We start from the raw sequence: 5718 nt of genomic DNA on the forward strand, positions 1-5718 counted from the left end.
TTCATCTGAGTTCTCTGAGGTTCTTTTCTTGAAATGACCTGTGGGAGCCAATTGTCAGCTTCTCCCTCTCAAGGTCACTTTCCCCTCCCGCTATTTTTGGAAAGAGAGGGTTTGTGTCTTTGTGTCTTATCTGCATGCTTCTCTTAGTCCTCCTCCAGAAACACCAATTCCCACATACAACACACTGCAGTCCACATACAGAGGATTTTCCTGGGCATGGTTGACCCTCATAAGTCAACAAGGACACAGGACCAATTTCTAGCCCTCCCCTTCGAGGAAACAATGATACTAGTGGATGTCAGATTTATCACCAAGGTTACCTTTCTTTTAGAAGTGCAGCCTCCAAGACTTCAAGATAAGGGTCTCCTATTAAAATACTTGTGGGAGCTTGCATATCTATCATAAATGACTAAAGCAGGTGAGGGGCATATCCACTCTTGTGGGCACATGGCCCTGGGACCAGGTTGTCACAGCATAAATCACAACTCAGGCTGCAAAACAAACCAACTCCAAAACTTAGTTGATTACACAACAGATATTTTTTTAGCCCATAATTCTAAAGTTTAGTCATTTACGTTGTATTCAACTAGTTGGTTTTTTATGGTCTAGACTGGTCTTGGTTGATTTGGGCTGGAATAGCTTGTGTCTACAGTTAGCTAGTGGGTTGGGTTGGGGTGGCTGGTTTATCATGGCGTCAAGCTGGGCTAGCTTAGGTCTCTTTTTCATGAGAAACTGGCTAGTTCACAAGATTTGGTCACATTGTCACTAGAAAGCAGTAGAGCTCCAGTAGGCAATTAATTTTAAAGTCTCTGCCTAAATCATATTTACTATTGTTCCATTGGCCAAAGCAAGTCAAATGACCAAGCCTTGAGTTAGGATGGTAGGGAAATTAGCCAAGTGGAGACAGGGAGGCATACAAAAGGGGAGGATATTATTGCAATAATATACCACCCAAGCTCAATGCTCCTCTGTTTAAGAGAAGGCAGAATTAGGTGTGTGTATGTGTGTGTTGGTGCTCTGTTAAGGCAGTTGGATCAAAGCCTTTGATGTTTGCATTAAGCTCTGGTAGAATAGAGATGAGTTGACATTCCACTGGACCCTGGATTATCTTAGGTTTCTTCGCCTACTTGTTATATAAACCTTTAAGGTTTCATCTCCTTTAAGGTTTGGGATTATATATTTAATTGGTCATTTTAGAGTATTGAAAAGAACTAGAGGTGAAGTTTTTCCCACTAGCTCGTGTATGAATGATAAATATTTCTGATGAAACTTTGTGATTTTTTTCCTCCCCTTTCTGCATGTGCTTTATTCAAGGATAATGTGCCTGCCAGTTTCTCTGTATCTCTGTATTTTAAATACATAACTTATAAGCTTCCCAGAACTTGTCTTTTAGCTGTAAATTGGTTGGGACTTGTAACTTCATCATCTATCACAAAACATAGATCAATGGGCAGTCAAGGGTCCACCCTGTATTTGTCACAAGAAAAGGGGAAGAGGAGAGTTCGGTGTGGAGGTGGCACATACTCTTGTGAACTTATTCCAAAAGTGAGCTCATTGTGCAATGAAACCTAAGAAATACAGATTTTATTCTGGTGGGCCATGGACCCAGGAAAGTATTAGGATTCTTATACCATGAAATATAAAACAAGGACTGATATCGGAGGCAAATAGCTTTCTTTGCATGCATCTGCCCTTTTAACCATTCAAATACCTGTGCAAACCCTTCTGTTATCTTTGGACCCCCCTTATTATCCTCCTGGACAGCATCTCCAAAGTCTGTTCAGTTACTGCATCAGCTCAAAGACCAGGGTTTTTGGGTGGTTCACAGTCTTCACCATTAGGTCTGGATACGACCCTTCCCATGGCCGGATAACCTATAAGCTACACAAGGCAAATTGTTTTTATCTCTCCCAATAAAAATTCCCTTTGCAAAAATGAAAGAATGGGAAAGAGTGCAATGATCATACCCTGTTGGCTATGAATTCCAATGACTGCCTGGTTGGCAGTGGTGTGAGTTCTTGGTTAGTCCACCTGCCAGCCCCTAGTTCTCTCTGAGAGGCATCTCTTGTCCCTTTTAGAGAGGAAGCAGAGTATGTGGTTAATGTGTATCCAGAGCTAGACTGTATTTGTTCTTGGCTCTTATGTGATCTTGGGCAGGTTCCTTATCTTTTTTATGCTTCGGTTTCCTTATGGCTAAATTGGAGGACTAAAGGTATTGGTTAATATACTTGAAACACTTAGGAGAGAGCTTGGCACATGGTATGCACCCCATACTCCTAACTGCTTTCTCAGAGCCTTCTCTTGCCCATTTCCTTCATAACCACATCTGAAGTAGGCATTGGAGAGTCTGCACTTTCAATGGGCTGTGTAGTTTTTGTAGCTTGTTTTTTTAAAAATGTGAACAACGTTATATTTCTACTTCCGTACATACTACAGTGTGCTTACCACCCCAAATGTTAGTTTCCATCCATCATAATGTAGCTTGTGTCTTTATTTCTTTTTCCTTTTTTTTTGGCCACCCTGCAGCCTATGGAGTTCCCGAGCCAGGGATCAGATCCGAGCCACACTTTTGACCTATGCTGCAGCTACGGTAACATTGCATCCTTAACCCATTGTGCTGGGCTGGGGATTGAACCTGTGTCCTGCCACCAATCCCACTGAGCCACAGTGGGAAATCCTGTAGTTTGTTTCTTGATGGTACATGTTTTTAGGGCAGGGAGTTATTTGGGATTTGGACAATGACAGACTTTTCAGGCTAAGCTAGACAGCTTTGTAAATACAAATTCACCAAGCATGGCAGGGATAGAAAAACAGAATCCAGATTTAATATAAGATGCTAGTAACTGTCAGACTGAGCATTAGCAGAGCACAAGAATATTTTCATTTTCTATTTTTTCCCACTGTGCCTGCTCTGGGTGGTCAGTTGGGCTGGATCCCTTTCTTTCTCTTACACACACACACTCACACACACACACACACACACACACATTTCTGCTTGCTTTTAATTCTACAATCTTCTTCATCTGATCAAGCCAACTGCTGCTGAAATCCCCCAAATAATATCTTCCTGGTGGAAAGAATGCTTATCTCACATCGTAATTCTATGTCAGTCTCAAGAAAGACTCTGGTGGCCTCATGAGGCTCATGTGCTAATCCTGGTACCATTCATTGTTTCCAGGGAATGAGGATCCAAGATTTTTCTGGGCCTTAGATAATGTACCCATCACTGAGGCTGGAAGTGAGCGAGGGAGCACCGACACGATTGGCCTCTCTAGAAGCAAAGTGGGAGAGTGGTGAATTCCTAAGGAAGAACTGGGGCTCGCAAAATCCAATATAACTCATGGCATTGTTGTGAATCCTTGTTGAAATATAGTTTATAAAGCTCCCAGTATTTTGCTCTCTCTGACTTATTAAGATCAGCTGAGGAGTTCCTGTCGTGGCGCAGCGGTTAACGAATCCGACTAGGAACCCCGAGGTTGCGGGTTCGGTCCCTGCCCTTGCTCAGTGGGTTGATGACCCGGCGTTGCCGTGAGCTGTGGTGTAGGTTGCAGACGCGGCTCAGATCCTGCGTTGCTGTGGCTCTGGCTTAGGCCGGGGGCTACAGCTCCAATTCGACCCCTAGCCTGGGAACCTCCATGTGCCGCGGGAGCGGCCCAAAGAAATAGCAAAAAGACAAAAAAAAAAAAAAAAGAAAGAAAGAAAAAAGAAAAAATCAGCTGGCAATATGGATTTTGGGGGGGGGGCATTGCTTGAGAATAAAGGGTAACAGGGAGAAGGAATAATTAGAATGCTGTATGTGAATTCAGACCCCATCTCTAGAATCCTGAGGAGGCATGCTATCCTCCAGAGCGTAATTCTGCCCACCCCTCCCTGGGGTCTGGCTCAGTGCCTACAACAACATGGACCAACAGAAGATTTTCCCCTGGGGTGTAGCAAGCATCCATTCGAACTCAGTAAGTTTGGCTCCTGAATTTAGAGCAGGTCTTCAACTTGGGACCCTTTTATTCATGACTTTAGCTGGGAGTTTATTGAAAATGACAGCAGGTGGCACTCTCTTGTCCCTACACTTAAGTACCATCAACTGGGTATCCCTTTGTGGGAAATAGGGAGGACTATATTCTGCTGATTTCCTCTGAGGCTCACATTTAAATTTTCACTGCAGTATAGCTTCTACCTACTCCTGATTCTTTCGCTAACATCTTTAGAAGGAAAACTCTGATCTCTAGAGAATGGAGATTATGACTTTGGAGAAGAGATTGTACTGATCTCTGCAGGCAGGATGAGAGAATACATCAAAAGTGGCCAGATTAGCAGTGAGTACTAAGGTTACAGCCCATCTGGACCTTACTTCCCACTGCCCAGTATCAGCGGCTGGCAAGTACTTCATTGACTTCCGTACTTATAATTGGACCATAGTCATTGTAGATGCTTATGAGTTAAAAACTAAAAAGTTATATTGTACACAAACTCCTAGAATCAGCCTTGAGTTATCCACTCTGAGGGGACTAAGTTTCATCATCATCCAGTCAGTTCATTGTTGGCAAAATGAAAGCTTCTCCCTTGCATCTTCCTTGCATAGTTCAGTTTGCAGTCCCTCAAAAATGGCACCAGTATAAAGACTAAAGGACTCAGTGGTAGCAAATACTTAGATAGGCAGTACACCAAGGCCTTCATGCCTAATGTCATCTTCTAATTTAAATTTCGAAGAGTCACATAAAAAGTTCCTTTCTACATTTCAAAAACCTTCCTTTGTAAGTTAGAAACAGTGCCACCAGGTGGCAGCAGCACACAGGGTTGTGTTTACAGCAGCAGGTAAAAAACTTGGGAACGATGAGAAAAGCAATTAGAATACCTTTCTAAGAGTTCCTGTTGTGGCTCAGGAAAAACAAATCTGACTAGTATCCATGAGGATGCAGGCTTAATCCCTTCCCTCACTCAGTGGGTTAAGGATCTGGCATCGCCATTAGTTGTGGTGTAAGTTGCCATGAGTTGCCATGAGTTGTGGTATAGGTCAGATCTGGCATTGGCCATGGCTGTGGTGTAGGCAAGCAGCTACAGCTCCGATTTGACCCCTAGCCTGAGAACCACCATATGGTGAGGGTGCAGCCCTAAAATGACAAAGAAAGAAAGAATAGTTTTCTATAAAATCAAATCAAATCAATAAGTTCTCACTGTGGCTTAGGGGGTTAAGGACCTGATTCTGTGAGGATGCAGGTTTGATCCCTGGCCTTGCTCAGTGTGTTAAGGATCTGTTGATGCTGCAAGCTGTGATGTGGGTCACAGATATTGTCGTGGCTGTGGTATAGGCTGCAGCTGCAGCTCCGGTTTGACCCCTAGCCCGGGAACTTCCATATGCATATGGTGGGGCCGTAAAAAGAAAAAAAAAAAAATCAAATCAGGTCATGATCTTTAGATACTTCCATGCACACTGAAGCAAAGAGAGCTCATGCACAGAAGGCTTCAAGGAGAAGAAGGCCGTGGTTAGACAGAGGTTGAGTTCAGACAAAGCAGACTTGAAATTCCAGCTCTGCCTTTTATTGACTATGTGATAATGGAGACGGTAAATTGACCTCATAAAGTTGTTACAGTGGTTAAGGGAAATAGGTGCCTGATGCAAAGTCAGTGTTCAATAAGTGGGAGTTGTTGCTATAAACATATCCTCTGTAGCTCGTGAGTGTCCCTTGAAGAATTTACTTGTATAAAAAATTAAATCATATA

Source organism: Phacochoerus africanus, chromosome 6 (genome assembly GCF_016906955.1).
Source record: "Phacochoerus africanus isolate WHEZ1 chromosome 6, ROS_Pafr_v1, whole genome shotgun sequence".
In the NCBI taxonomy this organism is placed as follows: domain Eukaryota; kingdom Metazoa; phylum Chordata; class Mammalia; order Artiodactyla; family Suidae; genus Phacochoerus; species Phacochoerus africanus.